This window comes from Saccostrea echinata, unplaced genomic scaffold, assembly GCF_033153115.1.
Source record: "Saccostrea echinata isolate AGI-Se365-2 ecotype Australia unplaced genomic scaffold, CSIRO_AGI_Sech_v1 ptg000011l, whole genome shotgun sequence".
Taxonomy (NCBI): domain Eukaryota; kingdom Metazoa; phylum Mollusca; class Bivalvia; order Ostreida; family Ostreidae; genus Saccostrea; species Saccostrea echinata.
The window spans coordinates 2822501-2833882 of NW_026889760.1; positions in this window are offsets into that span (position 1 = coordinate 2822501).

Genomic DNA, 11382 nt, shown 5'->3' on the forward strand with positions numbered 1-11382 from the left:
CGTTAAACAAAAAACAAACAAACAATCAATGAAAATGATACTCAGGATTATTATTGCTAGGGTGCGAGTCACACGAATACCACATTATTTTTGAACAACAGAATAATTTGTGCCGAGAAAATTTTCCTCAGAAAAGTTTTATATTATATATAATACATGGTTCCTACAGCCATCAAACAAACAGATAAACAAACAAACAAAAACGAATCAAAACAAGAACAACCAGAAAAAGTTAATTCAATGTTCATTTTGCTTATTTTGGCTTGCAGATATCTCGATATCTCTGTTACCATTTTTAACATTAACATGAATATAAATGGTTTCATTTGCTTCGGATATAATTAATGGGAATGTAAAATAACATGATCACTTATTTTTTTTTTCTATATAAACGAGTGTTGTATTGACATAAATTTAATTTATACTATTAATTGGTATATTTGCTTACTTAAAAACTAATCTCCATTGCATTAAAAAAAACTATAGCTCTCCGTAATTGTTCATTATTTTCTAGAACTTTATAAAAAGGAAACATTGGACAGACCGGTAACAAACTAGCTGACCGCGTAAGAGTCCATAAACAACAAATACGGGACCCTTCTGTCAGGAATACGCCATGCAGTGAACATTTTGATTCATGTGCGAATGGAAACTTTTTAATATTTCCTTTTTATAAAGTTCTAGAAAATAATGAACAATTACGGAGAGCCAAGGAAGATTACTTTGTTAAATTATTTAAACCTAAACTAAATGTAAATTGAACATTATAGCTTAAAATAAGCAGTCTATTTCATCACAATGTACATATGTTCAATTCTCTACTTTTGGCGCCCTAATGACATTTACCTGCGCCAATATATAATGCTGCCTTTATGACGTCACAATAACGACGTCATAACAACCAAGTTGTATTGTTTTTATAAACTTTGTTACACTCTGAAGAGCCTCACGGCGAAAGCGCTTAGTGTAATAATTAAATGTGAACTTGTTTGTTTATCTTGGATTTTATTTTAATTTATATATATATATATATATATATATATATATATATATATATATATATATATATATATATATATATATATATATATATATATATATATATATATATATATATATACACACACACACACATATGCACAAGTTGTTTAAATAAATGTCTTGGAAAGATAACATTAACCCATTTACCCTCGGCAAGTCGTACAGATATGATATAAATATGTATCACATGTTGTCCCAAGTCCTCGTGATTTCAGACAGAAATTTTTAACAAAATGTATTCCAATTCAGTGCTGACAAAATACAGTGCGAAACCAAAAACAAAATACCTTGATACTGTAGCACTCATTTCTCCCTTAACTCCGGTCCATATATTGTCAAACTAGAAGCTGTTATAAGACAGTAATACCCGCACGGTGTTTGCCTCTAAATGCACACCTTCATAATTGGGTAACCAAGGGAAAAATCACAAGAATTCTTAATTTACATAGGATACATACATGTACTTGTCAAATCGAGCATAAAATGCTAATATGAATATGTAGCCCATGGGTGTCTTATGAAAGTACATGTATTTCATATACTAAATTCATTACCAGTCTGAAATTACATTATTAAATGATGTAAATTATGTTTAAAAGAGAAATTTTGAAGAAACATATTTGCAAAAAGGGTGGGAGTGGTAGTAAATTTTTGACCAATGTAAGGTGTAAAACATGTCTCATGTAAAACAATGTGCAATATGTGTTGTTTTCGTCATATATACATGTATATATTATCTTTACAATTTCATCTTTTCAAGAACCACTGTGACATTTTAAAAACAAAATTGCCTCAAAGTATCCTTGGAAGAAGAAGTTAAGGTTGTTCAAATGAAGGGTCACACCTTCTTTCAAGCGGAGATAAGAGTGAGTGAAAATTGAATGGTATATTTCAAAAATCTTCTCATAAGATCCACTGGGCCAGAAAAGTTATAACTTACATGTGAAACTTCATCATATAGAGTAGATTCAAGTTTGTCCAAATCATGACCTCCAGGAGTAGGGTGAAGCGACAATAGGAGATTAAATTTTTATATGGGAATGTACAAGTATAGGTAAAAATCATTAAAAATCTTCTTAAGAACCACTGGAGTAGAGAAAATGAAACTTATTTCAAAATATAATAACATAGAATTTAGAATCAATTTTGTTCTCTTTCAAAACTTTACTCCTCCTACAGCTTTGACCCAATTTCATTTATGCTTGGAGCACAAGTAGATTATACTAAGGTACATAATTCTGTTTATTGGTTGTTGATTTCCTTGAACACTTTTGCCACGGTTACTGAAAAAATATATTTCTTTGAAATTCATTCGAACTGCTACGCCTCCTGTAGTTTTGATTCGATTTAAATGACTTGGTGCACAATCAGCCTATAATAATATATATAATTCAGTGTTTATCGGTTTTTGATTTCGACAAATGATGTTGCCATGTTTACTAAAAGTAGATTAAAAATGCTGTTCCTCCAACAGTTTGTGTGCAATTTTAATACGGCACTGTACACAAGTACACTTTACCAATATACGTAATTGTGATTATCAGTTTCTGATTTCAATGAACAGTATTTCAATGGTTGCTTAAAATTCAGAGCATTTTGAATTTTTTTCAAAATTCCACTCTTCTTACAGTTTTGGTCTGGTTTCAATACAACTTGGAGTACAAGTTGAGTATACTAAGATAAATAATTCTATAAAACAGTTTTTGATTTTGACAAATGGTCTTCCAATATTTTTTTTTAGGTCAAATCTGTCACTCAGGTGACCTTTTGCTATCTGTTTTCGTCTGTCGTCGTCCGTCGTGCGTCGTCGTTGGTCGTAAAATTTTGATCATTTTTAGATTCTCTAGAACACTGACCAATTTCAACCAATTCTGGCATATAGAATCTATGGGTACAGGGGAGTAAAAATTGTGAAATTATGGCCCCTGCCCCCCCCTGGGGCCTTAGGGGTGGGACAAAAACCATCAAAATTACTGCAATCTTTAAAAATCCTCTTCTTTACTCCTGGACATTAAGCACTTAAACTGTTGGCATGATTGTAAAAAGCATTGAGCCTTCTACCAAAATTGTGAAATTCATGAACCCAGGGTCAGGGGTTCTGGCACTAGGGTGGGGCTCAAATGATTATATAGTGAAAATGCATTAATTCTTTACTCCTGGATATTTAGCCGATGAAGTAAGTACAAAGTTATGATGAGGAAGAGTGGCTCTTCCAAAATTGTGAATTTCATGGGCCCTGGGTCAAGGGCTCTGGTGTTAGGGCGGGGTTCTAATTGATTATATAGTGAAAATGCCTTAATTCTTTGAAAATCTTCTCCTCTGCTCCTTGGTATTAAGCCTGTGAACTAGGTACATAGTTATGATGAGAGAGAATGCCTTTTCCAAAATTGTGAATTTCATGGCACCTCGACCAGGTGTTCCGGGGGGGGGGGGGTTAATTAATATATACTAAAAATAAATTAGTACTAAGCAAACAAACTATTCCAATGATATCAATGTTAATGTATTAAATATAATTATAAGTAAATGTGCCTGTCCAAAGATCCTTGTATTTAATTTAATTAACAGGTTATTTGATTGAATGAGATCACAAGAAAGAATGTTATATATATAGAAACAAAATAAAAATGAATGTTCCGTTTAAATGAGCAAAGCATGCTCAAAGTCTGATTCTTGTCGGTAAAGCAATATAAAAGATTGACATAAAGATTATATATTTAGCAAAATTTGTAATTGTACTCAGTATGTTTACACTGTGGTTATCTGTTTGACAGTAGATGATTTATTGTCACTGGTAGAGTCATGGTTGACAAGAGACTGGATAAAATTGTTTCATACTTTATCAAAGTGAACAAAGAATCATAGAGAGCCAGGGTGACTTATTGTAATTAGTGACAAGTGATAAATAGCCACGTTGTATACCCAAGTCTATCTGTACTGAATTGTAGCACTAGGCAAGACTAGTGACAAAAACATATCTGTATAATTATATTGACTACCTTACACAAAAGGCAAGTATCCATTGTATTTGTACATTTTGCATTTATTATCATCCCTGTACAGAAAGACTTGGGAAAACTAAATATGATCCCAAGGAGATCACTCGGGTTTAGCACTTTACAATAAGCAAGGGTATTTTTATCAGATTTTTGAAATTCTTGTGCATCATTGCTTCGTCTATCAGTTAATTTTTTTTTTTTTTACTTGTATTGATCCTTTACAGTGTTGTATTATACTCAGGTGTCCGTTAAGGCCCTTGGGCCTCTGTTTTAAATTGAAATTTCTTTAAAATTCTTTCAAATTGCTACTCCTAAAACAGTTTTTGTCTGATTTTTATAAGCCTTGGTGTTCAAATAGACTTTACCAAGATACGTATTTTTTTTTTATCGGTTTATGATATCCAAAAAAATATGTTGCTATGGTTCCACTACGTGAAAGAACTTATGTGTCAATTCGTCTTCCGTATAACAGCTTATTGGATTTTTTCTTATCCGTAGTTACAAGGATTGCTGTATCGTATTTTTCGAGGGAAGATTTGTTCTATTAGTTTTTTCATAAAGCAATTTTTTGCAACTTCTTCGGTAGGGTCTCCAGTGGGGGGGGGGGGGGGGGGGGCAAAATTAATTTATATCAGTGTATTACAAGTACAGTTTCTTATTTGCGCTACCGACTTGGTTTAGTCGCGGGCGTGGTTAGAGCCAGGCTCTTACTTTCTTCTAGAGTGTGAAATAAGTAAGGATTTTAACCTTAAGTCACATATTTGAAACACTGTTGGACATGGAGACCTATCCAGCTAATGTGATCATGTTATGTGAGGTCGCAATAGATACAGATTGCCGAAGGACATGCAGGAAACCAACGAAAACAAAAGCCAACAATATCATCTGGATGGTTGGTTGTTTGCTTAACGTCCTTTCGAGAATTTTTGTTTTCATGTTGAGACGCAACCAGTTGCTTGGGGAAGTCTGAAATTTTTGACCTGTATTCGACACTTATGGCCCTTGAACAGTGAGGGATCTATTTAGTGAAAGTACTTAGTGCAAGAAATACCTCGGTTTATACGCTGTAGTCGGGAGGACTGGTCTCTGTCATTTATGTTCGGTATCTTTTTCACTTTATCAATACTCGTGCCCCTCTTTTTTGAAACAAAATCACAAGCCAGCCCCCACCCCCTGACTACGCCTACAATGTATGAACAGTGGTGCTTACGAGGAAACGGTCCAGCCCATTGACTTTCAAGTCTTTTTTATGGATTTTGATATATTAACTGTATATGTTGATTCATTTCATGTACACCATTTTTCTGTATTTTGAATGTTCAGTTTAATTGGATTTCAAGGGAAAATGATAATATGTTATAAAACACATTTTTTTTTAGCTCATATCGAAGAAATCGAGATGAGCTTATGCTATATTTGCGGCATTGGAATCACGGATATAGTTTTCGAAGAACGTCGCTTCCCAAGCAACTCTATAAGTCCTATCTTACCAAACTTGCATAGATTATGCATCTTGATATGTACAGAACCAGATTTAATTGGGATGCTTGATCTGACCTACATTTTTTAGACGAGTGACCAAGTTTTAAAGTTTTTAGAGCTCGTCCATTTTTCAGTAAACATAAGCCTTACCTTGACCAACTGTGATCTACTGATGCATCTAGGGATGCATACTATCAGACATGCTATAGATGCTGGATCTGATTTCTATTTTCCATGTGTGTGACTAGGTTAAAGGTTTCGGAGCAGGTCCATTCTCAAGAAGATATAAGCTATTATATGTCTAGCAGACATGCTTCAGGTACTTGATCTTACCAACATTTTTTCGGGTAATTGCAAAAGTTAAAGATTTAAAGCAAGTTGAATTCCCAAGTCACGTTCAGCGCCATTGCGACTGAAATTCCAGGGCCGATGCATCTAGGGATGTACATTATAAGACTTGCTTTGGATGCTTTATTAGTCCCCTACCGGTGAAACCGGAGGGGACTATAGGTTTCCTCTGAGTCTGTCCGTCTGTCCGTCCGTCTGTCTGTCTGTCTGTCCGTCTGTCTGTCTGTCTGTCCCTCTGTCTGTCTGTCAGTCTGTCCCACTTGGTTTTCCACACTTTTTTCCTAAACGCTTGCAGATATTGAGCTGATTTTTGGTATGTGAGTGTATCTTGATGAGTTACAGATCAAGTTTGCATTTCGTTCCGCTTCATTGAATTTTGACGGAATTACGGCCTTTTCAATTTTTAGGGGTTTTCCGCAATTTTCTTTTTAACACTTTCAGATATTGAGCTGATTTTTGGTATGTGACTTAACTTTGATTAGTTATAGATCAATTTTGCATTTCGTTCCGCTTCATTGATTTTGGACGGAATTATGGCATTTTCAATTCTTAACGGGAACCAGATTACACTTGCCGGTAGGGGACTAGTATTGCTAATGCAATACTCTCAGAATGCTTGTTTGAATACATTTTCCGGTTAATTGCAGGTTAATATTTTAGAGCGAGTCAATTCCCAGGTAACTTTACCTTATGATGACAACGGCATGGTCGATGCACAACCTTTGTAAATATTCTTCAACACAATATATCGGCGACAAAATGTGCAAACTTTCACAATGCATATTGTCGTCGGTGTGCTGGTTCGTGACTTTTCATTTTGTCGTCCATCATGCAGGAAAAAAGGTTTTTCTCAGCACAAAATTTTGCGGATATGTACCGATGGGTATTTCGGCTAAGGCCTGTTGATTGCCTGTATATAGAAGGCCATAGAAAACAAAGCTGAATAAGCTTTGGGCCTAGGCTTTTTAATGCTAGGATATTTTCATATTATTGACACAAAGGTTGCCCATTTATTATTATATAAGTGTTTTAACCTTCAACCAATTGCATTTCAGCATTCAGATCATTGTAATTTGCAGTATAATGTTTTAGCAAGATGCTATGTTCTTTCTTTACCCTAACAAAAAGATACTATAGTTCAGTTCAGTATAGTTTACTACAGTTATTTACATGTACATGTATAGTTAACTATAGCATTAACGTTTTTACTATAGTAAATCAAGGTTTTTATTATAGTAAATCAGAGCATTTTCGTATGATTTTCAAATTTTGTATTTCAAGTTCTCAATTTCATACATGCAAATTTTTGATATTAAAAGGAAAGTTTACTTGTGTATTCACATATTGCTATATAACTATAGTAAACTATAGTTCACCATTGTAAATTTTTACTTGGGTCAGCTGCTTTTAACTACTCCCTATCTTCATTTCTTTAGTTTCCCAGTGGTAGGACATTTCTAGTCGAAGTTGCTGCAAATGACTTTGGGATCTGGATCAATTTGGTTTTTTCCTTTTCAAATAGAGGTAATATTTACACATATCTAATGTTAATAGAGAATTGATGTTTTTTCCATGTCTATAATTTACAAAGTTATGGCCTGGATAATGTTTGTTATTCTCTGTAAGTTACTTCCCTTTGTCCATATGACCTAAGATAAGTTCGGGCAAGACCTTCAGGTTATATGCAATTTTATGTTATTTTAATTGCCCAGGACATAATCTGTCAAGACTGACAGAAAAAGATATTTCAACAATCACTTAGTTTTTATGCCAATTATCTTTCAACATTTAACTTTATAATGAGATTTATAGCTTATCTCATTTTGCTTCGGTCATGTTTAGAGCAAACCTCCAATGAAATTCTGTTTTGACGCCCCATTTTGGAATTTTACACGTCTGGAATGAGTATATCAATCTCAGTTTAATAAGATGCCTAAACTTTCAAGCACTATACAGTAAACTTTCGATTTCATGTCATCTTTCAAATTTTTGAGTAAACCGGGTAGATGTGCATGATTGATTCACACTTGTACAACGACGTACTTCTTTGAAAAAAAAGTTGTTTGGGAGAGAAATTAATATGATTTTGATATGTGAATGAAGGAGCCACAGTTCATACGGAGGGTATGAATTGTGGCTCCTTCAATCACGTATTACAGTCATATTCACTTATCTCTCGTATTCTTTTTCGATGAAGTACGTAGGTGTACAAGTAAGAATTCAAACCCTCCTTTTTAAAAATAAATTTCCAGTATAAGTACTTGGTACATGTACTTATTTTTCTTAGCCAGTGTTGTGATTCTGCTCAACAATATTTATTTCAGAATTATAACTGAATTATACACTGCACTACACTCACCAGCAATTTCTGTATTCAAAAAGTGACCCAGCCTGTCAGTAATAGAAAGTCTATACGGTAATGGGCATTGAATTCTTAAAACCAGTAGTGCTTTAATTGGATCACATTTTCATAATTGATCACAATTGATCAAATACTTAATAAATTGATGATAATTCAGCATGTGCGATCCAACCGGGGTGGGGGTTGGGTGGTTGGGGGGGGGGGGTCTGGAATATTTCAGATTTCAAATTTCAGAGCTTTCAAGTTTATATAGTAAAAGATTAGCTCAAAAGACAGTAGCGTTGTCAAGGAAGTTTTCTTTGTTACCAGGCTATACGGAAATATAATGTCACAAAATTTACCTCCATAAATAAACTTTGATCTGGTGTACCCGTATATGACAATTCATTAATTTGACATCATTAATGACAAATATATGACGTTATATGCCAAAACCCTTTAAATTAGATATTGTCAAAAATGGTGACGCTTGACGATAATGTGGAGCACCAAATTATTATTCAGTACTGTGTTGAGCGGGTATGACTCCTATCCATACGATAAAAGAGACCTTAACGATGGTAAAACAGAAACTTAAATCTCGGAAACAGGTTTATCCCTAGTTGAAGAGGTTTGAGGATGGCTTGACAGATTATCCGATAGATGAGGCGTTTTGTAGACCAACAAAAATTAAGACAAACTGAATGTCAGGAGAGGTACGTCATAGGCCTAAGTGAAGGCCGTCGGTAAACAATGCGAACTGTTAGGTTTATAATCGGGATTGAGAAATTGTTTATTAAAAGAATTAATTCCGCAATCTTTTGGTAACACTAGTTTTTGAGATGTTTATTTTGGTAAATAAAAGAAAATTAAATACAGTGCCGAATTTGTGCTTAAACGAATTTTTATCAGAAGCACATTTCCAGAACAAATTCACAAACGCCACGTGCTACGTTTGACGTCGTCAGTGTTTCGCCGACAACTGATTTGTAAGATTCGTTTACATGAGAGAAAAAATTTATTTATGGAGATATTTTATAGAAATTTTTATGCATTATTAAAAAAATGTTGATTATGAAGTATGCCAATTTTTAACTTTATAGTATTAGTGAAACAAAAGATATTGAAAAACTTGTGTGAAGCGGTTTAGCATGTGCATCATAATTTTTAATGATGAAGAGATACTGTTTTCTCTTTTGGAAATGTTTTCTTCAGTGCATCTCGGGATATTACAAACAGATCTCATTCTGATGTGACAAACTGCTGTAAAGAGAAAGTGGAACGGGATGTAATTAATTTTTGACTTTAAAACGTAACATTGACATTCATTGTGTAGCATTGTCAAGCAACGTGGGAGCGTGGGATATGTGACCCTGCTCCGTTTTTCTTTCATGTCATAGGTAATGGGGTCATAACTAAGTGGAACTTTGAACTTTGGTCTTAACTTTGCTTTATTCCTGAAGATGAAGCAGAGATGCACGAATAAGCATATGTTTTTAAGTCCTTTACTAGACGTGTTATTTGTCAGTAGTTGGTAGGGTATTCAGACTTTTCGCTTATATGTCACGTTTCTGATATTACCGAGATACTCATAATCACTCATCGTCAAGTACTGTAGGTAACGTTTGGAAAAAACGTGACCATGAAAAATTATTGGAGTAAATGTCATTTGCGATGATGATCAATTAAAAGTCATCATTTTTCTTTTATACGAACCTTTCTTCATATTTAAACTTTGAAAAATTTTGGTAAAGTAATATTAAATTGCACGTATCTCTGCCTGCAAGAATATCTCTTTTTGATACTCTTTTAAATGTATTTCTATTATTTACTAGGTATACCAAGATCATTACTTATGTTTGATGGTTTCAGCATTCACAATTCAGGTTGTGTCCATAACCTCATTAAACCCTCAATAAGAAATTCATAAATCATTTTAGGGTCATTGGATTCACATACATGTTATATTGACTATTCCAGGACAGACTCTGTCACTCTGATATTGCAAACTTTTACTCTGTAGACACAATGAAACATGCTGTAGCTTGGGGATTTCTAGTCTGTGTCGTAAAGAGTGACATGACGATTGTTTTTGAGTTACTTGTGTAAGATGGCTTACGGGAAATACTAGAAGCCTCAACGGAAGCTATTAAGATGTGTGTATTAATATTATACGCTGTAATTACAGTTTTCATTTACTTCCTTAGTTTAAATTGTTTTTTTTAATATCAAGACATAACATTTTTTAAGAATTGAATAATGTAATAAGGTTGGTTTCATATGACAAATAACGAAACCTTTTGAATTTGATGTCTAATTTTGCCTTTTATTGCTTGAACATCTATTATGTTTCAGTAGAAATAAGATATCCCGAAAACTGGTTGTAATTTCCTTGAAGATGTCTTCCGTCTTTTGATTGTCTCGCCCAAACTTGATCTCCTCGACGTAAAGCCAAAACAACAGTCTGTGTTCCTAGGTCATAAGGTGAATCACTTGAGTATACTCTCGACACCACCTGGTTATTTTTGACAATTTCGATATGTATGTGATACGTTGATTGGGCCATTGCTGCACATGAAAAGACGTAAAGACCTTGCACCGGAGCTTGGAAATGTCCAGTCCATTTGTCGTATCCGTTTCCATAATTAGTTACCACCCTGTCGTACACAATTGCCTGACTGGCTGACAAATAGTGTTGATGCGAAAGTGTAGCAGTGAAACCTACGGCAGGATTTGAGACCCCTAAAATAAAAAGGATATTTGATTTCGAAAGGGGAAAAGAGAGAATTTAAATTTTCAAAAATTTCTAATTAAAATCTCACTGCTTACCTTGTTGCGCAATGATAGCCAACAAGAATAAAATCCATACAAATCTACTGCTAACCATGTCTGCTTAAAAATCAACAGTGATCTTTATATCTACAATGGAGATATCAGCTTAAGGTAAATAGTAGATGTTTCAATCTAGTAAGGTAAAAAAAACCTATAGGTTTGTGTGATTGTGTGTATTAGCGTATGCGATTGTACCAGAAGTTTCTGATGAGACTGAAGCCCTATGGGTGTGTATTTGGTGTATCTTAGTATAGTGTTCTTGTCTACAAAGTCTTACTAAAATTGGACCAAAACTGTAGGAGAAGTAGCGTTTTGAAAGAATTTCAAAGAATTTCCTAT